General features: G+C 40.4%; 1 protein-coding gene across 1 annotated transcript in view; it reads right to left on the reverse strand.

Moving 5' to 3' along the window:
- Positions 1-26,625, reverse strand: part of FBN2 (fibrillin 2) — a 1,006,102-nt gene that overhangs the window by 650,620 nt on the left and 328,857 nt on the right. The gene's annotated exons all lie outside the window — the stretch shown is intronic.

The following is a 26,625-nucleotide window of genomic DNA, read 5'->3' on the forward strand; positions in this document are numbered from 1 at the left end:
CTTCTAGAAAAGAGAGAAATTAAGATGAAAAAGCAAGGCATGTTGTTATTACCTTGAACTGTTTCCATCCTATGCATTTGTATTTATTTCTAAGTACATTGAATACTTATAGGGCAGTTTTAATCTCTGGTTCAATCTCATTCCTCTTGCTACACAGGAGACTGTCAGTAATTTTGATTTTCTGACAAAGATTATTATGATTTTGCATAGTTCTGATGGTAAGAACTATTACTCCTCTTTCCAGAGGTTAGATATATTATAGTGCTGATCCACATGGTTGTAAGGCAGAATACTGAGAAAAACAATATTGTGACTCTAGAATATTGTGTCAAAAATATTAGCTACAAAAATATTGAGTCACAGATATTGTGGGGCAAAATATAGTCAACAAAGAATTTATATGTATACCATTATATACAATTTACTTAAGATATTAAACTAAAAAATAATAATATAAAAAAATAGTTTTAAATAGTAATGTAAATTAAATATATTTGCACTTATTTCCAACGGGACAAGAATGACTAGGAGTAACGGTGAATCTAAAGTTTGCAAGGAAATTGACAAGGCACAAAGTTAATTGACTAAACACAGAATGCTCCAATCCATGGATAGAAGGGTAGAAGACTCAACAACTGATGTAAGTTCAGACCTGGATTCCAGTGATGACCCGCCCTCAATGCAAGTAAATTAATGTTATTTTTCTGAGGAATCTCTGCTTCTTATGCAAAGCAATGAACAGTCCTACAAAAGTACTCAAAACAGCAGAGACAGAAAAAAAACACCAAAAATGACAGCAAAGGAGGAAAACAAAACGAGAATGCCATGGGAACACGGGGCAAGGACACAAGAAGCAATAATGGGTGGCAGTGAACCAACTAACCAATCTACGGTAATAAACCTTTCTCCAAAAACATTAACTGACATTGAGAGGGAGTTTTTGAAATTGGGACTTTCCTTTTGCCCTGACTTTTCAGATAACTATGCTCAAATGTGAGTGGACCTGTTTAAATTTCGTGAAAATTGAAATTACATAAAGTACATGCTATGAAAAAGAAAGAACATTACGGCCAAAGTGGATCAACTGTTGAACGTTCCAAACTGTTGATTGATGTCATTGAAATGCTCAATGTTTTATATGATTTGAGTAATAAACCTGATGCGAATGTAGTCATGAATGTTTGTGATCTATTTGACCCCATACCACACATGGATTTTTGAGGAGGACATTGGATAAATACAGTGTTAACTGTTGAGACCTTTATTAAACTACCATCTAAGCATATGCCTCAACTACCTAAAGATAATATCTGCAGACATTAAAAGATTGTGCAACACAGTATCAAGGAGCCATCATTTTAGTAAAAAAGCAATGGGAATCTGTGGAGGCATTGCAGAGAGATGACAATTTATGCTTAGATCTTAAATGATCTGTTAAAAATAGAACCCTAGTGACTGAACTTTTCAGAAAAGAGACAGAGGGAAGTTCAATTTTACATGTGCAAAGCTGCCATCTGCTAAGTTTAAAATGGAGTATCCCATTTAGCAAATTTCTTCAAGCTAAAAGGAACTGCATTGCAGAGGAGGATTATCATACGACCAAGAAGGAGAGGATGAAAAGGATGAAATTGAGAGTGTACTCTAATAAAGCTTTAGCAATAGCTAGCACTCGTGCTGATTAAGTCAACAGGGAAGAGGCACTATTTAGGCCTTGAGTAAGAAAAACTGGTAACTCCAATGAACCTATTCAATTTATCACCAGATACACCCAGCAATCCAATCAACTGAAACAGATTTTGAAAACAAATAGTCTCTCACATGACCCTGTCCTAAAAGAGAAGGTAGGCACATACCCAGCTGTCATGTTTCAAAGGAATACATTGTTGAAGAACTTATTGGTTCACAGCTATCACCAAAACAAAGTAATTGATGGAGGCAGGGAAAATGATTTTAATAGTGTAGCCAATGTAAAGCCTGTAAATATAGTGACAATGTACAAGAAATCACATTAGCACGAACACATAACAAATGGCACATAACAAAATTCATGTAAGATAGAGTTTGTTGTTCATGGTATTACGTGCTCAGGTGGGAAATGGTTCATTGGCTCAACCATTTTTCCAGTTAAGAAATGCATTCTGGAACACTGGTGAGCTATAACCAACAATGACCAGAGCTACAGCACTGCTAAGCACTTCAATGTAAGTCATGAAGGAGACGAGAAGAAGGTGAAGTTTTTTACCATTAACACTGTACTCAAGAACCCTACAGGAGGTGACAGGGTAGTATCCCTAAGGAAAGTAAAATCCAGATTTATTTTGCAAGTGGGATGTGTAGCACCAGTAGGTATGAACATGGATGAAGAGCTTCAAATACATCTACAATTAGGAGAGAGGAGGAGGCTTCCTGATTTCTGATGTTTAACAAATGGACTAAATTGTTTGTTTTTTATCAGTGTCTGAAGTATGTTGAGGATAAAATGACTTTGAAATAAGGAACAATATGTCTCTCTGACCATTAGATTGACTTTTGCTTTTTTGAAATATTGTTTAACAGATTAAAAACGTTACATCTAGAAAGTGGAGAACAAGCTGTATCGAGTTCTTTTATGAAAGTAGAAATTAGTGAGAGGCATTCAATGGCCACTGTTTAATCTACATAGGGAAGATGTTGAATCAGGTGTTCCCACAATAGGCCACTAGAGCCACAAAAAAGTAAGGATTGTAGTTAGAGGTCAAACTTGGTGACACTCATGGTGTGGGATAAACTGTTGAGGCTACTTGGAGCCAACAACCTATAATCAAGCTGATATGTTGAGGTTTAGAAATGATGAGAAATCAATTGCTGAACATACTTTCAAATGTATCTCCCACGGTTTTGCAATTGTCTACTTGGAGCCGGTTAAATGGAATTAAGATCTCTCACATGCCGATAATGAAATATGAAGCAACAGTAATGGCTAAAGGCAAAAACAAGATATAATGGGTGTATAATGTAACAATTAAATTAGTTGTAGCAATACGGGTGAAGGAACACATTTTTGCAATGAAACTAATTGTTGCAATAGGGGTGATAAATATGTTCTATTCAAAGTATGCATTCACTGCTGTTTATAAACTTGATAGTACTGTTCAAAGTATGTTTTCACTGCTGTTTACGTAACAATGCTGATAAATAGATGTCAGTAATGGCTGTTAAGTCATGTGACCACGACGGAGTAAGGTTGAAATGTGTTCTTTTCTGTTTGCCAAATAAATAAGTGGCCAGAAATTGCTGCCTGGAGTGGCTCGTTTTTATTTTTCTGGCGGCATACAAGGCGGAATACGTAGATGCAGCATTTATCTATATGTATATATATTTACTAAAAAAAGCAACGGTTAATGTAATGTTATACTTATGTGTGATGAAAAGATCTGTTTTTCTAAATTTAGAAATTCACTGAAAAAAGGTTAAAGTAACGTTATACTTAGGAGAATTTCTCAGTGATAGCATTAACATTTTGAATTAAAAAAACACAGAAATTCACCAGTTATAGTTAGCAGAGCTGTGTGTTTTGTTAGTCCAAAATGTTAATGTTGTCACTGACAAATTCACCTAACTATATGGTACTTTAACCTTTGTTTTTCAGAGAATTATTAGTTTTTTTACCGTAAAGTAATAATTAATTACCATATGTAAAGGCAACCCGCCTGCCAACAGCTAGGCCCTGCAGCCAACCCCTCTCCACATGCAGCCAACCGCATTCTGTGCATGGCCAATGGCCATATTCAGCAAGCAGTTTACCCCCAAAAAGGCAGCCAATCCCACACTGTGAAGGGTCACAAATCATGCACGGCCGGGGTTTGGCCAAAGGGGCCTGGCCTGTAGACAAGCCCTGCGGCTGACCCTCTGCATGCTGCCAAACCACCACCACACGTGGCCTTAGGCCATGTGTGGTGGATGGTCACAGGACAAGGCATGTGGCCCGCCCTGTAGCCAACCCACCCAAAGGCAGCCACATGACCATGCACAGCAGGGAGTTGGTCATAGGGCCAGGGCCTAGAACCCCACCACCCAGGTCCTTTTGTTCTATTAAAGGGGATGGGGGCATATGGCCAAACTCCAGAGCCTATTAAGGACCTGGGGATCCTATCACCCAGGGTCGTACATACATGTTAAAAGGGAATGGGGCTATGAGGACCCCCACCCCAAAGTTTGTAATGCCCTGGAGACCCATCAGACAGGGCCATTTGTTTTTTAATTAAAGGGGGGTGGGCTGCGCACCCCACCAAGCCTTGTTGGGTCCATGGAGACCCCATCCCCCAGCACCATTTCTAAAAATAAAGGGGATGGGGTGTTTGGCCTCCCTCTCCAAGCCGTTATCTGCCATGGGGACTCCATTCACCAGGGTGATTTATTCAAATAAAGAGGAGGGAAGCCACGTGGCCCACTCCTCTAGCCTCTTTAGGCCCTGTGGACTCCATCCCCAGGGCTGTGAATTTCTTTAAGGGGAGGGGGGCCACGTGGCCCACATTCCTGTGCCATTTTCAACCCGGAGACCTCATTAACCACTAGTACTTATTTAAATAAAGGGGACGGGGCTGTGTGGCATCCGCCCCAAGCCTTGATAGGCCTTAGGGACCCCATCACCCGGGGTCACTCTTTTTAATAAAGGGGGTCTTAGTCCCCCTCCCTGAACCTAATTAAACCCATTAGGCCCTGGGGTCCCAGGGCAATATGTTTTTTAAAAGGGATGGGGCCAAGTGGCTCCCCTCCCCGATCCTTATTAGGCTTTGGGGACCCCTCATCCCAGTGTTTTTTTTAAAAGTGGAAGCAGGCTATGTGCCCCCCTCCCCGTGTCTAATTAGACCCTTGAAAAAGGGAGGGGAGGTCCATGTAGCCCCATTCCCTGACCCTTATTAGGCCCTGGGGACCCCATCCTTCAGGGCATTTTTTTTTGTAAAGGGGATGGGAGCTGCGTGGTTCCCATTGTTGGGCCTTATAAGGCTCTGGGGACCCCATCCCCCAGAGTGTTTGTTTATGAATGTGGAGGGGGCTGCATAGCCCCTGAGTCTTGTTAGGCCTTTGCAACCCCATCCTCCAGGGCCTTTTTTAATGAACAGGGAGGTGGCCTCTTTACCTGAGCCTTATTAGGCCCTGGGGACCCCATCCACTAGGGGGTCATTTTTTTGAATGCGCACAGAGGCTTAATGGCCACCCAAGCCTTATTGGACCATGGCACCATATCCCCCAGGGCTATTATTTCAAATAAAGGGGAGGGTGGTCAGGCAACGCCCCCCCCAAAACCTTGTACGTCCCTGGGGATCCCATCCTCCAGAGCTGTCGGATTTTTTATCAAAGGGGAGGGGGCTACTCACATGGGAGGAAGATGAGCCGAGGGAAATAAAGCATGTGAGCCAATTCCAGAGGATGGGGCCCCCAAGGCCACTAATGGCTCAAGGAGGGGGGGTCCACGCCCCCCCTAAGAGAAATCTCCTTAGGGGGTGGACTCCCCTAGGCCTTTAATGGCTCAGGGAGTGAGGCTGCATGTCCCCCTCCCCTTTTTCATTATTATGACCCCAGGGTGGGTTCCCCAGAGCCTTTGATGGCTTAGGGAGTAGAGTCACACAACCCCTCTACCCCTCATGACTACAGCCCCGAGGGTGCGCACTCAATAGCATAAACTCAATAAATTTTGGTCAGACTGCAATTTTGTTTTTTTTTCCAATCCAGTGGGAGCCCCATGGTACTGTAGCATTTGTCGCTGATTCTCTTTCAATTTTGGCCCGATGGGCTTCCTTTTGGGTTCCCCTTTAGGACCTAGGCAGTTAGGGCATCCCTACCCAGCTCTGTATACTTAAACTTAAGGTCAGAGGATTAAGGTGGTCATTTCGAGTTTGGCGGGCGGAGGGGGCCGCCCGCAAATCTCATCCAGCCCCCTGACCGCTAGTGCGGCTAGGACACCGCCGACCCTATTCCAAGTTTACCGCAGGGCTGGCGGTTGGAAACAGAGCAGTGACGAGGGCCTTAACATTGACGCCCGCTCGCAATCGAGCCGGCGCCAATGTGGCAGTACAGCAGGTGCAGTAGCACCCGCCGCTCATTTCACTGCCCGTCATTCAGGCAGCGAAATGCGCGACTAGGCTGTGCGTGGGGGCCCCCTCCACCCCCATTTCCCACCAGCTTTTCCACTGCAGTGTAAACCGCTGGCGGATGGGGATTCGAAATCCGCAGAACAGTGCTGCCCTGGTAGATTACAACCACCGGGACCGCCAGGCTGCAGGCTGGATGCAGCCTGGCAGTGTCAGCTGTTGGACTGTGCCAGCTCCACCACGGTCAGAATGGGGTGGTCGGACCGCCACTACTGCGGTGGTCTGCCCACCACCCTGAGTCTGGTGGTCTCAAGACCTGGAATGACAATCTAAGTCTCTGAGTCCTCTAATGGCTGCCAGCAAGTTGCTGGCATCTAATCAGAGCGTTCGCTCCTGCGAGAGTCTGACTCCCAGGGGAACAAAATGGCCCAGGGAAAATAAAGCTCCCTGGGCCAATCAGAACACTCTATTCTTAAACTGGTGCTTTTGCAGGAGTCTAGAATGACCCTAGAGGACCCTAGTGGACCCAATCATCCAGATATACAATTATTTTTCAACTTTAATTTCTCATAAACTATGGAACACATTTATACCAAATCACAAAAACGCACAACCTGTGGACCACGATCTAGCTTCTTGAGAAATTTGGTGTAATTCTGTTCAGCTGTTTTTGCTGTAGACAAAATAAAATGTCTAGTTATAATTATAACTGTGCAATTTTGAATGTTTGTGTAGTTTAAATTCGCTTTTTGTAGTTATAAGAAATAATGTATTCCTAATTATAATTAGGCTTTAACCTTTTTTTTTTTTTACTTAATTATTTTGGTTTTAACATTGTATGTATTATAAGGTATTTACATGTATTAAATAATATTTTGGTTATTTACAATTAAATGTAGCACTTTTTTCTGCGGTTACCACAATGTCTAATGTAATATAGTACAATTGGACTGTGATTAGAGCCTAATGTGTGTAACTTTCTAGCACAATTCCCAGTGTCTATGGTTAGAGGATATTGTTCAACAATAGTGGGTTGCATTTGGGCTATTTGTGTAGTCCACAGAATGTTATAGGTTAAAATGGTTTTGTTTTTATTGTTAAATGAACTTAATTTGAAATAAAACACTCAAAGGGTGTTGAAACAGTGACCCTAGTACATGTTGATAAATTTGGTGTAATAGTTTTTTTTTGCAGTTCGCCAGTATCACAGTGCTACCTAAACACTACACTACTGCAGTACCATGTAAAATATTTTTCAAAGGTATAAACCTATAAAAATAATTTCTCCTAATACTACACACTTTGCTCTAGTGCCTTATTTATTCCTGTACTATGCAGCATAAGTAATCCATTGTATTTCCTTTGTAAATACAGAACACAGTCAAACTATGTTGTAATCAAAATGGCAGCCTTTTCATTTTGGAAGGGATTTATTTAACCAATCATACAATGTATAGTCATTGCCATGTACTGCAGAACTACCACAGTATACTGCACCAACATACATCACTACGTTTTTCTACCTTATAATGTAACTTCTACTGAACCAATTCATGAAACACCCCAGAAAGGATCATCTACACACCCAAATATCTATCTCACTCTATCTCTCTCTCTCTCCCTTTGCATGCATCTAACCCCTGCGCCACACACAGCCTTTGGCTGTGCATGGAGGAAAGTGGCCTCAGATCCTGTCCTGGGGCCAGGCCTTGCAGCCAACTCCTGGCAGACATCCTACCCTGCGCCATACATGACCTTTGGCTGTGTGCAGCGGGGTTGGCTACAGGCCCTGCCCTGCAGCCAGGCTCTGTAGCCAAACCCAGTAGGCATCCAACCCCACACCATGCACGGACAAAGTCTGTGTGAGACTGGTGTTGGCCACAGGGCCTGGAAGCTTAGTAATTGCTTCCCATTCAGATTTAACTTCTTTGAAATAAGCAGCAGTGACAGGATGCATGCTGACCTGCTTATTTGTCCAAGCAGAGGCCACAGATATGCACAAAATATTCTACCTAACTGAAGTACTTTCTAATAGCTAAATAGTAAGTGCTACCTTGTTGGGTAAATTTAGAGTGCATATTCCACATTACTGCTTCATAAAGGACCCCGAGGTAATGTCTCCAGTGATCTCGTATATGTCTGCATGCAGGAGCAATCCTTTCATCTGTTTTTCTGCCTGCTTCACTGCGGGCAGGAAAACAGGTGAAAAGTCTGCTCCCAGTGAGAGAGAGCAGCTTTCCTGCTCCTGTCTGCTAGTGGCGGGCTTACAGTTTGCTCTCACTTGTCTGGAGCTGTCAAAGCTCCTGCCAGGCAAAAGTTAAGTGCTATCTCCTCAGGGTGGGCTCCTCATGAGATAAGGAGCTGGCTCTGGGCGTGGCGGTCACAAGGGCCAATAGTAGCTCCAAGAGGCGGCCACACAGACCCCCCTCTCCTTTCACTTTGCATGGGCCAGCCCTGGGGCTGAAAGTAGAAATTCACTAAAAAGAACAAAGGTTACATTATGGTAATATGTATATGTTTACATATATATGTTAGAAACCAGTGGTTCATCTGTAAAATAAAGAGAGCCGGTGGTTGCGTCAGAAGCTCAATCCATGATCAGGCACTCCCTGCCCTTTTATCTCACTTTAGGAGGGTCCTACACATAGCCCACCTCCGGCCCATCCCAAAACAGCCTAGCCCCCACCCCGCCCTCCCGAGGAAAAAGAAAATGATAATAACGTGGCGTTATCATTATTTTATTTTTCCCTTTCTTTCACTGCATGAAGCAGTGGGGCGACGTTCCTCTGTCTTAGCGGAGGAGCCACTGCTGGTGGTTTGTAACTAATATTTGACTCCAGCAATTAATAATCATAACTATAGTCACCTGCAATGAGTTTGCGACAGCTAAAAACTAGAAAAGATTCAGGTAACAATGCCCTTGCAAGAGAATGACCATCTGTAATTGCTTGGCACCCAGTTGGGAATTAATCAATTCTAGGTAGAGCATCTGCCTGAGTAAACTAGGTAAATACTGCAGTACTCGTCTACACTGAAGGTGGGGACTTTAATTCGTGAGCTCATACCGTGTTTCTAATCGATAGAAACACGGTTTGAGCTCACCTAAGCATGCGTGCATGAATATAGATTTATTTAGCCTCAAAAGGTGTTTTTCTTGAAGCATACATTTTGCTTAACTCACCTCTGCATGGCTGTCTCCCAACACTAAAGTGATTTGTACGCAGCCCGGTGCATACCAAACAGAAAGCTCGCAGCACCTCACTATGTTTTCTAACTAAAGCAATCCAGAATCAGGGCTGCCACGCAGGACCGGTTATAACAGTGGGCCATAATGCAAGGGAATGCCAGCTGCTGCAAACAAACACTGTTCTCCATGACAACGCACCTTTTCTGTGGAGCTGTACATTGCCAGAAACGATGAAAGCTGTTGAGGCTGGATCGCATTTGCAATAATCACCAGAGAATCAGGGATTCCAGTGACATAATGCCTTGGCGAGTCAACGCGTTGCTACCCTTGTCGCACCTCCTTTTTCCACATAAAATTAAAAAATATAGTAAAACATCTAAACTGAATCTTGTTAATCTATTGGTTGTTTGCCAAAGTAAAACATGTCAAAAGTTGGAAGATTCTACCTTCCTCTAAGTCTGTTCCTCATTTGTCACAATTCACACTGTGTGCTGTATGGTAAGCGGTCTGGCATGCCCATAATGTCACATTAAGGTAATAAATCGACCTAATATCCAATTATGTAAGTTTCAATTCAGGTGCTTGGAGTTTAGGGAGGCTCATTACTTTGAATGGTTAGCTGGAAATGTGAGGTCAGTGAGTTCTTTATCCATATTGGGACCCATAAAAAAATACATTTCCTGAATGTGTTTAATGTCCCACTACTTGGAAACTGAGAATCTTTCAGTACTAATCAAGCACAGTAGCACTTTCCAACACCGACAAGTTTTTTTTGTACAGCTAACAATGCTTCACAAATTATTTTCCTCTAATAGAGCTTAAATGGTAAATAATTCTGTTAGGCAAACCCAGAATTACATATTCGTTTTTTGGTAGCTTTATTATTTTTAATACGCAGGCGGCAAACTAACCGAAATAAAGGGTCAATCACATATCAGCCATGCATTTATGTTTTTTACAAGTCTATATATATATTAGTCTAATACCCAAATTAATTATAGTCTATATACACACATTCTTTTTACATTTGACCTTTTCATTTTTTTTATGAAGTGATCATGTCCAAATGTTCCTTGACTTTCAATATTTTAGATTCCTCTTTTTAGCAACTGACAACACACAATGAAACTGCAGTGTCCAGTCTGGCAGAATCTCACTAGTTTCTGGCATTTGAATCAATGCAGTTATCAAAGTAGAGTTGCATTTCTTTTGCATCCATCGTGAAATTATTTCAAAAACATTCTACCAAATTTACTATATGCTCTATGAAGTGAGCAAATATCGGTACCTTCTTTTAGCTGGCAAAGCAGAGGACCAGGTCACGTAAAATAAACCTTACAATTCAATTAGTAAACAAATGAAATATTGCACGGACAAATACTAATTTATTAGGATAACATACTATAAAACAAAAAAAAGTTCTAAGATGGTTTAGAATGAACAGTGTATAATGAAATATTTGAAAAATGTAGGCTATGCTGCGGGTGGCATTCAAAATGTTAAAATTACTATTTGATGATACTCCTCTTAAGGGAATTGACTTTGACCAATCCCCGGTGTCCATCCATTCCATTTACTAACTAGGCCAGGTGGAGAAGGTAGTTTTAACTCTCAACATTTCCAGAAAGATCTCAATACGAATATGAGATAAAAAGTAATCAAGCAGAATAAATTCGAGACAAATTCCCATTCAGAGTGATTTAAAGTCCGATAATATTGATGGTGGTAATCTAGTGAATGGCGTTCCAAACACACTCCTCAAGTTTAAAGCAAATAATTTCAGATAGTAGATATGTCTCTAAAGCCTTCATTTTATCCATCATGGAATCCTCTGTACGCAACTTTTACCACTAAGGATACATTTTGTGAGCAAGTAGATAGAGTAGGTGCATTCCATAACTCAGAAGAACCATCATTTATGGTAAAAACAAATAGTTTGTAACATGGAAAAAATAGAAAACTAATCTTTTGATTTTAAATCTTGATGGTAAATAAAGAGCGAAAGAAAGATGAATAGTTTGTGCAAAGTGTCACTTAATACCACAGGGATGTAACCATCAAGTGCGAAAAGAGAAATATCAGCCTTCCATCCTATTATATTAGGCCCTATTAGATGAGGTATATAAAGCAAAGTAACACTAGATATTCTTAGCAGGTGAAAATCAGCTGAGACTGATAGACATTACATTATGAGCGAACTCTGTAGGGGAACAGTCCGTTTTAAGTCATTTTCAGAACATGTCTTATTCTTGTAGAAAAGCTGTGCTAAAGAGAAACATTTACCTAACTAAGGAAGTAGAAAGGGCAAGAGACCAAAGCAATACTCAAAATCCAGCCTTGCCGCAGTACATGATTCTATTTTTAGTAGAAGAGCATTCAAAGACCTATAAAGGGCAGGTTAATTGGTTAGGCTTATGTTATCATGAGATAGATCTCATAAGGTAGATCTTTAATGATCCTAAAAGTGATATGTTTGGTCTATGTGAGCCTATGATTAACAAGCACTGGCAAAGCCAATAGGTCTAGTCATTGGACCCTGTTGGCTTTGTCAGATGCTTTTTGTGAGGATGCTGTGGAGCATTGTAAAATAAAAAAAATAAAAGAAGTCCAATGGCAGTCATATCATTCCACTGACACACACATGCGTTAGCAGGCATGTGTGCACTAGTAAAATGAAGCAGGTGCCATTTGCTTTAATTTTGTATTTACCGATCCAAGATGGTGGATGTCTATTCAATAGGTAAATAAAAATAAGAGCTTTTGAAGTGGAAGCACCAATTACAAATAAAATGTGGATGTTAGGGTTGGGTAAGTAGATGCGGGTGAGGAGGAAGGGGAAAAGCAGCACATGTAGGGAGAGAACACCACAGAAGCATGGAGTGGGGGAAAGAAGCACACTGAAGAAAGAGAAAAAGCAGGGGAGAGAAGCACACGTACAAGAGATTACTACAGAGAGGTGAGAGAAGTACGCAAGGGAGACGGCTGGAAAACACATTCACTCATGGAGTGCCTAAGCATAATAGATGAAAGAGAGCAGCCCAGGGGGGAGAAAAGCACAAATATTAGTAAGTGCAACATGGTTTGGGTGGGGGAGAGATGCACAAGAGGGAGACATCCGGAAAATACATAGCTCAAATCAGGATCCCCCAATGGCACCTGTCCTCCTAAAACACTAAATACAGTTTTCTCACGTTTTCCTGGGGTAGCTCTATCTCTCCTCAGTAAATCTCTCAGTCAAGGTGTGGGTCCTGATACGTTTAAGGAGGCAATTGTGATCCCTCTTCAAAACAAAATTTGGTGAGGATCCTCTCATTTTGAAAAATTACCACCCCATTTCCTTGCTGCCATATCTGACAAAGGTATTTGAAGCACACGTTGCCAATCATCTATGTTCCTTTTTAGAAAAATCGACTCCCATCAGGTAGGTTTTCAGCCAGCCGACTCAACTGAATCCTTCATTCTTTCAGTTGTAGACGATATGGTAGAGGTGGCAGGTAATGGCATTGGTTCTTGTAGGTCTCTCTGCGGCATTCAACACGGTCAACCATGAGTTATTGGTGGGCTGTGTCAAGGTGGCTGGCCTTTAAGATTCGGCACAGGCATGAATTGTATCTTTTTTGAAGAATCGTTGGCAAGCTGTCCGGCTGTTTCCTTTCAAATCTTCCAAGGTCCAGTTACTGTGTGGAGTTCCTCAAAGGTCTGCTATGTCCCTTCATACTTTCAATCTGTATATTCGACCCTTAATTTGTTCCCTCAAGAAGATGAATGTCCGAATCTACAACTACGCTAATGACATGCAGCTTTTTTCACCACTGATGATTCCAGCGAAGCCGAGGCACTATGTTCCAAGACACTATGCTGTTCATCAGAGATTGGATGAATAACAATCTGCTGAAGTTGAACTCAGAGATTGTTATAACTCAAAATAAAATTGAGAGGTGGATTCCTTCCTTCTGGCCTTCATCGATGGGTACTTCTCCCCAACCTAAGCATTTAGTAAAAAGTCTAGGAATTGTAATCGGCAACAGTTGTCAATGAAATCCCAAGTCAGATCAGTCATATCTGCTTGCTTTTTGCAGTTGCAAAAAATTAAGAAAATCAGCAAGTTTCTTACTGTGGAAACTCTAGTCCAGTATATCCTTGACTTGGTTATTTCACTTATTGACTATTGAAATGCCTTGTATCTTAGTCACCCTAAATGCGTTTCTCACAGACTTCAACTTGTACAAAATCAAGCAGCTAGACTTATATTCAAACAACTGAGACATTGTCATACTACATCTCTGACGAAGAAACTCCACTGGTTACTAGTGACACGACGTACAATCTTTAAGACTTGATGTATTATCTTTAAATCCACTTATGGAAGAACCCCTGCCTTCAGCACATCTAGAATTTAAAAAATGCATCCCAAACCGGACCTTAAGATCTATCCACATGAACTTACTCCACACTCCACCTTTTTAAAAAAAGAGGCTGAGGGGGTTCCGTTTTTTGGTTTTTGCTCACGACATTTGGAACTCCTTTCCCCAGGAGATCAGATCCACTTCCTGTTACCAAAAAGTTAGGAAACTATTGAAGACTTGGTTATTTAAACAGGCATATGATTAACTGTCTTGTTGCCGGGCTAAGCCTCTGTTATCTAGCACCATTTAGAGCGATGAAACCGCGTGGTGTAATGCCTTCTAACAGTGAATGTAACATAACTGTAACATAACATGCACTATCGTGAAGTGCTTAAACAAAAAGAGAAAGTAGTTCTCAAAAAACAAGAAGAACCGGAAGGACACAAGTAAAGAGGCTATGCACCCAGGGGATGAACAAACACAAGTGAGATAAGGCAAGCCATCAAATAAGAAGCAAACAAATTAGAGTGACAATGAAATCCACACATTGTAAGCAATGGTCAAGCTTTAAACCCATTTTAAGATCTTTGTAAGCAGACAAGAGGTCTTTTGTAACCAAACAGATTGCACTATCCAGAGGGCACGACCTACAAATAATAGCAGGCATGCCCCCCCCCCAACAATGGTTAACTAGGAGACATATTTAATTATTTTTTAGGCATTGCAGAAATCATTTATGAAACTCTAGGAAGTGAAGATGAAAGTGTTTGGTGTAATCCAAGTAAGACAATTCTCAAGTGATATTAGCAAAGCCAGGTAAGAAACAATGGGCTGCATGAGCATGACATATAAACACTCTGATCTAGTAAAATACTTTAATTGATATATCAGAGATGAATGCTGGTCTAAGATTTTTGGTGGATGGTACTAGTGCCAATGGGTGGAATGACAGTAGGCACCTGGGCTGCACCTATGACAGTTATCTTCAGTTTTAATTTACTGGTGTACATCCAGAAGTAGATATGCACCTGCAGAAATTAACAGCAGGGAAATATATGGAGGATGAACAGTATTTTGATAATGCACTACAGCTGCAACAGGAAAATCAAAACTATTTTTCAATATTTTCATTGCTCCAAATGTAAAGCATAAGCAGGAGAGAGGCTTGACTCTAAGGAACATAAGCAGGAGAGTTCCTCGAGCCTATAAAAGTTAACACAAGTTTTGAAGGCATAAAGAAGAAGAGTTAAATGAGTGGCTGTTCATAAAGCACTGTCACTGATCAACTATCAGACTATCAGGCTTTTTGAACTTTAGTTCCTCACTCTGTGAGGATGTTAGTCCCTCCTTTAGCTCCTGTAATAAATCTAGATAAATGGCAGTCATAATTTACTGAACTATATACAGTTAAAGATGAATTACACCACTCAGTTGAGAAAGATGATATAGCTGACCTGTATGCTGGAGACCAAAGTCTAGAACACAATTCTACCACTGAGCAGGTGAAACCATAATACATGAATATTGCATTAACATCAAGGGGATCTTATGGTATTTCAAATAACATTTTAGAAGTTAATCCATCTCAGTGGGCAAAGCAGCAGCGTTAAAGCAGCTGTTTTTGCATTGTGTTTCAAAAACACACATCCCTAGTTCATGAAAGGGTATCTTGACTACGTCAATTCCTAAGAAAGGCCCAATGGCTGGATCTACTACATAATAAAATTATTTGATGCAACTATTTATGCTATATGTTAAATTGAGTAGGCAGACTTATCATATCATTTTTTTAAGTAGGGTACTAGGTTTCAAGCTAAATGCTCTACTCTCGATAATGCATTGGCTTTAAGGTCGATGAGTCATCATTACAAAAAGGTTAAGAAACAGAAAGTCTATGTGACGTACATTCACTTTTCTGATGCGAATACGAAAGTAAATAAATTCTTTACCGATCTTTAATAAAAACTCTTTCAATAAATACTAGCACCATTAAAAGGACAATTCAGCTGACAGCCCCTTACACCAAATTCAATAAATCGTGAATTGCAATGTAAATGTTTTTACAAACAACAGCCACTGGTAAACTCAATTTACAATGTACACTTTTCTAAGAACTTGGCTTGATCGTGTTGACAGGTCTACTCTTTGGTAGACGCTTGAGTTGTGGGGTCTCCCACCTTATATATTTTTAAAATCATATTTACTTCCTGAGAACTGATTGTGTGGGTCAACAAATTCATGCACAGATATGTTTCACATTTTAATTAGTTTCAAACAAGGTTTTTCTTTGGCTTTTAATTTTCTATTCTTATAGCGGATGTAAAGCATGCAACACAAGGATCTACAATGTTTTCCCCCAGGTGCGCCTGTTGCCATGTTTTAATACATAAATTAGTTTGTTTTTTGAAGAGCTTGTAAAGCATGCATAAGTCCTAAGAGCATCAAAGTGCATCATGTAGACCAGGTGTGTATAGCTAAGAAAGGCACGGCCTAGAGCAATTGTGACAGAGGAAAAATATATAACATAGTAAACAGTACTCCGCAAAGACAATAATAATCAGAGATTAAGATGTATGTAGTGAAGCAATTAATGGTATTTTAAGTTCTACTCAAGCAAATATAAAGTTGCTGCCTGCACCCTTAAGAATCATAAAGTTGCAAAAGGATCCCTGGGGCAGTACTAGGCTGGGAGTAGAGTTCAGTAGAGAAGGGAAAATATTCCACTGCTATATACATCCTAATGGTAGATAGAGTAAATTAGAGATCACTCCTTTCAGTAGATTAACCAGCAAATCAGGTCCAAAGAAGAGGGGCCATAAGAAGTAGATGACAGCCAACATGGTTGGAGATCAGACTGTTGAAAGGAGGAAATAGAGGCTGATGAAGTAATTCTAGATGCGTTCTGAACACAGGCATTGAGGAAGTGGTATTTTCGGCAGGAAAGAGTGAGCTCTAGACCTTTCTTGCACGCCCAGAGAAATATTGGCTAAACGCATGCTGGAAAACAAAGTATGATATAAATTCTCCATGGTTAACTTATCTCCTGAAACATGTTATGTTTATGTAATTTTAGAACAGGAAGGCTGTCTTTAGCAGGGAAATGGGATGCATTGAATAATATGCCCTGAGGTAAAGGAGGGTGTACTTTTTGTCAAAGATTCAAATATTATTTTTGAGCTGAGATTTGTATTTCAATTACATCAATTTATTAGACCTCTTGTTTTGAAAGGTTATTTTCAGACTGCAAAAGATGCTTTTTTTGCATAAGGTGAAATTGGGGAATGTATGTTTTCGTTTGTGCTTGTTTTTTAAGATGATACATTTATTGTAACTCAATGGTTTTTACGTGTACAAATATTTGAAAATCTCCTATTATCTATGGAAAGGTGATTGTATGTTAATAAACATATTTATGATAAGCTAGGCCAAAACGTGGATAGGTATACAAAAGAAGAAAATGAAAAAACACTATCTGCAGGACGTCACATTTAAACAATTGGAAAGGAGAATGCAAAGAGGAAGCAAACAGCAGAAGATATGTGTGAAAGAAAACAAATCACCTCCTAATTTCAACGGAGCCAATAACAAGGGTTACTGTCCCCATTGGAATTAGAAGTATTTACCTTCATCTAGAGTATTTGTTTGAAAACAGCAGAGAACTCTTGGTCAAAGTACGACCCAAGATGAAGAATTATGTGGGGAATCTGACCTGGAATTATGATTTCCAGCTAATTCCTCATTTATTAGTGGACTTGATCTAATTTGTAAATGGCAGAATTTTCCCTACCCCAAGCATAACCCACACCCCAGATACCAATAACCCACTGCACGGGAAATCTGAACATTTTTCTGGGCCACTCATAATGAAGGAAAAAAGTACAGGAAAACAACAGACTCTGTTCAACAATCAGACATAATTTACATAAAGTCTGATATCTCGCATTGGCTGAAAACCAGACATACAGATCCAAGGAGGCAGTTCTCTATGGATACAAAAGAGCAAAATGGATCGTGCCCCTTTGTAGGAAATTTGGCACAATGTGGCACACTGAGGCTTATAGGATTTTAAGTAGAGATACTAATAGATTTGTGGTATATTCCATTTCGAGATTGGGTTTGGCAAAGCAAGTGTATGCAAGCCATAGAGTAGCTGTGGATTTTCTTCTTCATTATGAAGGTGATATCAACATTGCTATTTTGCACTTGCCCCTAGGAGCTAAAGGCATAGGTGTGTTGGGCTCATACGAAATTCTGCACTGTATTTTTTGCCTATTGATATTTTGCTCATGTTTTTTAGAGATCTAATGGATTTGCACATCTTCTGCATTAGTTCTTAGAGTTTAAAAGAATTAGTAGTCAGAGCTGATATGAGAGATACATAATGTCTTTGCACTTTATTGCTTATTTACCCATGTCCAGCTGTGTAGTAGAAAAATGAGATTTGTGGGAAGTCGTATGCGAGCAACCTGACCTTTCTGAACAATGCTATATAATTTCCCATATAGATTGACGAGATGGACTATGTGTACATGAGATATATATGAAGAATATGAATGTATTGCTAAATTGTACAAGGCCATTTGAGTAGCTAAAAAGGGAACTAATAAGATGTTGGAATTTGATTATTTTGACCATACTGTACAAACCTGACATTCCTCTATGTTTTAATGGTCTTCTGCGTAGACTGACGTGACCTTTTTTATGTCTTTATGTATACTTTTATGATCCTTGGTGAACGAAATAAAGTTATGACGATGGGTTCACTTTACTGTGAAGATAACCTCAGTAATCAACAATCTGTGAATTTCATAATTACTTGGCATGGACCAGCTGTTTAAACACAGAAGGGGCGAAAACGAAACCTAATCTGGCATGGTAGAACTAAAGCTGTGTTATTTGAGGATGTTGACTTTCTGCTGCTTTCAGAAAAATATTCGCAATAGTGTTGAAACTTCAAAAAAAAAGTTGTTTTCTTTAACAAACCAAAATCTCCCCGCAGCAAATATAAAAAAAAGATTTGGCTGTCTATGCAAGTAAGCATGTTCGCTTTGGCAACTTTCGCTTTTTGTGGGCAAAATGCTTTTTTGATGTACTACGTTCTTTGTAGTCACCCTGGTTGTCAGCCAGCTTTGAAACCTTGGTAGTGTTTAGGTGTAAACTTCCCGTTTAAATCTGAGAAATGTTTTAAATACAGGGAAGTTAGAACACTAAAAAGAATCATAGTTTTTAAAGTTCCTGGCAGACTGAACGTGAGATGTGGTTGAAGATAATACACACAGGAAATATCTGCTTTCCCAGTGTTACTAGTGCACCCCAGTGCTTAATTTGTAAATAAAGAGGCGTCGGTGCTCAAAGCCCTTTTCTTAAACACGAGACTGCTTTAATTAATCTGCCAGCACTGAATATTGAGGCAGCGTAATCCCGAAGCCATCTCGGGCCTCTTCAATCCATTTACGGCCACCCCTGCCCCTTCAGCTCATCCTGCAACTTTCAACTTTCTCCCTTTATGGCGCTTTTTAGTTTTTCCTTCTTCCGTCTTTCTCATATGTGTCTTTTGCTCACAGCAATTGCTTGAGGCTGAAGAATAAACCCCGGCCCTCACAAATAAGTGCCGGTGCTCAGCACCGGAAACAACAAGCACAAATTAAGCACTGGTGCACCCTTAAAGTAGCAAGCAGATGGCATCCTTAAGGTATATCTTTCTCATCACTTGATAATAGAGTCAGCTCAAAACCACAACACTATTCGAGAAAGACGTATTTATCACCCACGTTTATTAGCTAACTACAATGGAAGTTTTCATGAAAAGGAAAATTAGGGGCGCTAGGTTAACCCATTACACTTAAATTCAAAGGCGTGGCCGCCAACAAACACTCCTGCGGATACCAAACACAAATCAGGGTGAATAGTGAAATGTTAAGGAAAATGATGGCTCTTTCATCAATTCTTTTGTCAAGGCCAGGGTGACTCTATTGTAGGTAGTTGGGTAGGACTTGAAGGCCTTGTTAATAAAAGAGGATATGACTGTAAAGATATTCTCAAACCAAATTTAGGCCAGTCATGTGCAGTGCTGTGCATAGCCTGTAACCCCTGGATACGAGATACGTTTACCGTAAGCACTTTTAGTAACAATAGCAACTTTATGTGATACCAGAAAGCATATCTCACACAAGGATAACGTAATTCTATGAGTTGGAGTGTATAGTGTTGGTCAGTTTAAACAGAAGCACAAAGGGGCTAAAGCCACAGTCCCCGGTTCAGGTCAAAAACAAGAAAAAAATAAAAGCAAACCAAACTCTAAATAAGGACCAGAGTATTTAATCCACTACCACGCATACACTGTGTATGAAAAGCAGGTTGATAGCTGGGAGCTAAGGGCTTGATTTAAATGTTGGCGGAGGGAATACTCCGTTGCAAACGTGACGGATACCCCGGCCACAGTATTACGATCCCAATAGGATAGAATGGGATTGTAATATGGCGGATAGGATAGCCACCTCGTTTGTGTCAGAGTATTCCTTTACGCTGACATCTAAATCAGGCCCTAAATCTGTCTTTGTTTTTGCATATAAGCTCATAATTGGTTAGGAAGCACAGATATAAATGGTTGGTGGAGAAAAGGGGAGTCAGGTGCACTTACTGATGACTGTCAGCACCAACCTGCTGCAACCTCAGGGGAGGATGTAGTGCAAGATTTAATCCCTCAGGTAGCCCCAATAGTCTAGTGTTGGTGCCGCTTGGGTACTTGAAACTAGAAGCAATAACCTGTGATAACAATAAAGTACAGGTGATGCTAGACACAGGAGAGCGTCTCAGATGAAGCAGAGAAATGGAGCACTATAGATTCTACTGTGAGATCCCCATTGGGTATGGGGGCTGTGCCTCTATCTCCTCACAACCTGCACCACACACCACAGATCCTTGGAATGTCAGTATGAACTGTGTTCTGTGGCAGTGACTGGGGCAATGACTGCAGAAGAATGTCCTTGCATTTCAGTACCCCTTTTACGAATCCAAATCAAATGAAAAGAGGCAAAAGCTGTCACTCAGGATGACTGATACTCTGATCACTTATCTGTCCTGAAAGCAGATAAGTGATCGGAAAAAACAAGAGATGATGGGGCTGACCAATTGTCACATTCTACTTATCTGTTCTGAGGACTAATGCAAGATGTGAGTCACACTCCAACAAGGTCCCTCTTTGTGGATTATTACTTGTCATGTATTATGTATTGATCTCACAAGCTCCGAAAGACAGCTAACACCTCTATGCCAATCCTAATACAAATAAAACAGTAGTCTATCTAATTTTGACTTATGTTCTCATATAGAGGTTGCTAACACAGAAACTGCCATTTAGCAAAGCTGCAGAATAAAAGGGTTACTGTTACAAAACACATCCATTCCCTTAATCTAAGAAGGGTATAAGGGTGTTAAAATCAACTAACTGGGTGTATGCAGCTCTGTGCCCTGTGATTATTGACTAGGACCTAATGCCCACAAAATTAATGTTTCACCGAGTTGCAAACTAGCAATGATAAATGTCAGAACAAATCATAGTTTGAAGAAAGCATTTAAGAGTCTTACAGTGGGTTACAGTCAGTGCCACAGTATTTATGCCATTGTGCGGTCACATTTTTCACAAAATTATAGATTTGCTGCATTTGCCACATAATCCATTATAATCTGCAATTTTTATAAAAACAATTGTTTCTACCTAAAAATGCAGCAACGTGTTGCTGCACGGTGGAAGGCACTTTGTTTCTAAAGGTTGACTGGTCACTTATTATGCGGCTTATTGCTATATTTGGGTGTTAAACTGGTACTACTATGGTGCACACAATGCCTAGACCGTGTTAATAAGTGTAAACATGACAAAATAAGGAAGTAATACTATTACAAAATGTGCTGCATTATGCTGCATAATTTGCCCTTTCTTGCTGCATAATTTCCTCAATTCTGCTGCATAATTTGTCCCTCCCCTGCTGCATAATTCCACTGGCCCTGGTTATAGTGCAGCCCTGACATTACTGAAGAATATCTTAGCTGCACAGATTTGGATGTCTTATTTTGTAGCATATTAATACTGAGCTTATGTTCCTGACCTCTGGCATCATTTATCACTCTCCTTCCTCCTCATTTTCTCACACACTAAGCAACATCCCCTGTTTTGCACTGGACCCACAATTAAGAGACATACTGGATTGGACCATACAGAGACCTGTAAATGCGAACGGTCCTATAATCATTTGTAGGTCACATTGGACAAGCCATATGACACAATTATTGGATCAAACCATTGTAACCAAACACTTTGATGTGGCTGGAATTAATGAAGAGTATCAATCTCATCAATCAGTAGTGTTTTGCTTCTTACAAGTAGTTAATTGTGAACTCATTCTATAAAGCAGTTCAGTGAGTGGTCTCACCACGAATGCCATTCATTCAGCATTGTAAACATGTATTGATACTACTGGAAGCACCTCGGTCACAGCATCCTTTCTGTCTAGAGAGCACTACCTGCTTTCCAAGATTGATGCTTAAAGATCCAAGGTTATTATTTACTGTAGATGATATACTTTACAGAAGACGCATCACACAACACAGCCTATATTTCTAACATACGTTTTACGGATGTTTGAAAGAAAGGTTTATCATTTTCCAAACAACAGCACAGTGGGCAAAATTGTCATCCTACAGGCCACTACCACTGCTTCACAAGTCTGACAACCATTTTTTAAAACATTTAATAGTCACCTTTTAAAAGCAAAATCCAACAAGGGTGCTGTCCCCAAAGCATGGTTAATTCATACCTCAGATCAACAAATCATACCAGAGCTGGACTGGAAACCCAAAGAAGCCCTGGCAAATTTTGTCAGACAAGCCCAACATATGTTGCATAGCAAGCAAGTGCATCGAGTAAGTCTGACCACTACAAGACAGGTTGGGGGTTCTCACTGCAAGAAACTCTGGGGGGAAAATGCCAAAAATTGTGCATTCTACAACACAATTTTCAATATGTATTCAATTTATTAGCTTTTAAAGCATAGTAAATGAGAACTTTGCAGTGCATCAGGACACAATAAACTTTGTTGGGACTTTTCAATGATCCCCTCACCATCACCCTCCAACAGTGCCTCTCATCGCTCCACAGCCTCTCTCTCACATGTATTTAATTTGTTTTATAACCCCTCTCATTTCAGCGTAGGTTGTCGGCGCAATTACATCACACACAGATGTAGAGACAATGAATCATACATTTGTAAATTAGTGTACAGAAAATTTTACCTCAGACAAAGAGGACTACAAGGTGTAGGATTCACGTTAGCAGTACTGGTAAGCATTATTTTAAGAGTGCTTGGTTTGAAGATGCACAAACTCAGGATTCCGAATGTAACACGTTGGTTGGGGTTTATTGATAAGAATTTATTTCTACCCAAACAACCCATTTTCAGCAACATTAGGATAATGAAAGACTGGGAAAAAACATAACTTTATATCCTATACCATGCAGTTTGCATGCAGCTGTTTGATGGCAGTTCATAGCTCACTGTGCTACATTCTGATTGTAATTTATGAACTGCACAATAACAAAAGGATCTCTGTGACAAAAGCAGTAACCCACTGAGCTCTGCACATAAAATACTATTCTGTAATCTGCATGATGCACATTCTTTGCTACGGGCATATCAACCCTCTGTGCTACCTTAAATGAGTCAATACTGGAACTAGACAAAACCCCAATATCTTTCCAGCAGGTATAATAATCACCAGAGTTATCTTGAAGCTTTTATTTTTGCCTGAAAACTTCTGGATATATAGTCCGGTCCGGCCAGTTGGGACTTAAATCATACCAGTGGAAGTGTGGAATGGAGGATTAGAAGAAAGATGACTTTTAAAATATCTTTTAAGATTAGCAGTACACATAACGACAAAATTGACTTTTTGGTTGAGCAATAGCAATTCTGACACTCTGAGCTAAGCACACCTTTAGCAACAGCTGTGGCAATTATTGCTCCCACGTTAAAAAAAACAACGATAATAATGAAACAATATTGGCTGTCATGTTCCCCATGTCCATGCATGAAAATCTCATCCAGTTCAGATTTTTTCTTTGCATTCTGGGATTTACAGTCATGATTTTATGATAGGGTAAGCAGGACTATCAGTTATGTATCACTAGTTCACCTCTCCTGAACATCATCCTGTATTTCCCTGATGTAAATCTCACTGTAGACCCAACTTGAAGGATATCAACATGCTGGTTTGTATGAAAGGCGGCCACCACACTCAATGTTCCCGTGGACATTCTTACAGTTCTGAGCAATCATCAGACAACTTAATGTATTTTTGGTTTTCTTGCTTTCAACTAATTAAAGTAATTTGCCTGATAGAAATGATTGGTAGCTAAAAAGTCAAAGACTGGAAACATTGTATGGAAGGACATGGAATGAGCCTACTACCATATCTGTGTGTAAGTTACCTGTATGCCTGTTGGAGGTTATGAAAATTATGCCCTTAGGTGTGGTGGTCTGTACTCATTGTCTATCTATGGATGTGTGCCATAGCTCTCAAGTTTCCTGAATTTACATCTGAGACGCATATCCAACACCTTTTTTAGGGTCGAGCCTGTGTTGCATGCGCTCGCGCAACCGTATCGCAGCAAGATGCTTTAGTTATTAGAAAAGGGCTCGGTGCCCTGTTGACATCACGTCAGTGTTAACCATTGGTTTGTGGGCTTGACTATTAAAATCCACTTGCTTTCATTAGTCAAAGGCATGGTCACGTCATGCCTTTTCCGGTGGCTAGCCCTCCTCGAGCGCATCGACCAAGTACAGAAAACCTGCGAGGCTCGCTGTTTTCTGTCCGGCTCATGGACTACTTTTTTTCTCTATTTTACTAGCGCGATTTCGCTTGGCAGAAGTCGAGCGCTTTACACAGTTAATTTCACTTTTTCGGGTTAGGTACATAAAAGCACTTTTGCCGATAGATGAAAAGTCGGGTTAGGAGTTTACAACGCAATCAGCTCTAACATGAGCAAACGCGAGACCCGTTGCATTGCAAATGCTTGTTTCCTTTGCATTCTGGTACTTGTAGTCCTTCATTTATAATGCAATAAATGAAACGGGACTTAAATTATAAGAAAGCAACTAAGAAACTTGAAGTTGATAAGATGCTCGTGTATGGATGGAGTCTGGAAACTTGAGAGTGCTTGTGTTCGCCTCTTTCTACAGGTGCTAATCAAAACCCAAACCTGTTGACTATGTAATTGGCGGTAGATCAGCCTTTCAGTGAGGAAAACTGGCAATTCTTAAATCCGAGAGTTAACAATGTGCATGTCTGAGAATCCACATGGACCACTGGCTCATAAACAGAGCCAATTTGGACAATCACCATTCTACTTTGCTGATGGCAGGACATCAAACAACTGAGAAGTAAACAGTCTTGGAGGCCAGCAAAATGCACTTGACAATAGACGCGTCCTTCCGTGGCTTGGTTTCTTCATGGTTACTGCATTTCTGGCAGATGTTTTCTGCTGTAAGTGTAGCGTATGTTGTGCAAGATTGTTCCATTACGGTTGTTTTCGCAAAAGAAAATTTCGAAATGGCTTTGTTTTTTTTCTAATCAGGTTCACATGCAACATCAGTTTCACCGCTGCTGTATTACAGCGATTACTATGCATGTTAATGTAAGTGGAAACAGCATTGAGATGGTCTGGCCAGATGCTTACGTAAATAATGATTCCTTATAGATAATGTCAAATAGGGGAATGTACTTTTTCTGCAGAATCTTAAACGCATAACAGTAACTTAAATGTTGCTAGCAATAATCTTGCACCCAAGTAAGAAAATAGGCACTGTGTGGGAGCATGATCTTTATAATAACACATTCAAAAATTAATTATTCCAAAGCCGTATATTTCTTTGATTGATTTAAGTATGTTGTTGTCGTCGTGATCGTTCAGAGACTAGGTTTTCAGAACTTGCAAGGGAGTTTACAATAGCTGCCAAGTAGCTTCGGCTTTTTTGCCAACCGGCCCTTGAATGCTTTTTTAGAACTACATATAACATAAAGAGGTTATGCAATATTTACACAGCTGCGCAGCTAAAGTGTGTAGTTAGCATTTTAAATGTATTTTTAGATTTATAAGCGAGAACACCGACATCATACCAGCTAGATGGCCACATTTGTGACACAGTCCACAAGTTCTCACTTGTGAGTATTAAGAACTGCGGGACTTACCGTGATTATACAATTGCCCGACCTCAAGTTTTCGAGTTCCATTCATGAGTAATTTATACAGACAAGGTACATTTCTTTGCATTCTGGGATTTGTAATCCTACATCTCTAATTATTTCAGGGGAGCCCTGGTTAATGCATCCCAGGGGCCAATGGAAAATGCACCTCAGGGAAGAACTTGGTTGAAAGACGTCAGGGAAGCAATGGTTCCATGTCTCAGGTGTGCACTAAGTGTGCACTTTAAGTTGTGAATGAGGTGACACTGTTTGGGTGATAAGGTAATAAGTTATATCCACAGGCTGACATACAGTAGGGTTCATGGTGATGTACTTTAGGGAGTATACATGACTGTGCCAAACTAGGCCAGAGGATAACGTCAGGGAGTTCTTTTCTATTGAGTGCTCGCCTAAGCCATAGAGGGGAGCACTAGGTGATATACCTCTTGGGGGCGCTGGGTAATTTGTTTCAGGTGACGACTGTGTGATTTGCCACATAGGCTAACTTGGTCTTGTGCTTCAAAGGAGCAGTGGGTGATGAACCTCATGAGAGGACTGCATGCTATGTATGCACCAAGTGAGCACTGGATGATGTAAATTTTCGGGACACATAAATGTGCACAATTGACGTCTACACTTTTCTCCTGCTTGTATAACATCTATGTTGATTTGTTGACCAGACTTGTCCAGTCATCTGACATTTGTTTCTATGTGTATGCCAATGACATCCAACTCATTATAGGGTATATTTAAGAAATGTGGTGCTGCACATAGTGCAGCGCCA

Source organism: Pleurodeles waltl, chromosome 1_1, assembly GCF_031143425.1.
Source record: "Pleurodeles waltl isolate 20211129_DDA chromosome 1_1, aPleWal1.hap1.20221129, whole genome shotgun sequence".
NCBI classification, from domain to species: Eukaryota; Metazoa; Chordata; class Amphibia; order Caudata; family Salamandridae; genus Pleurodeles; species Pleurodeles waltl.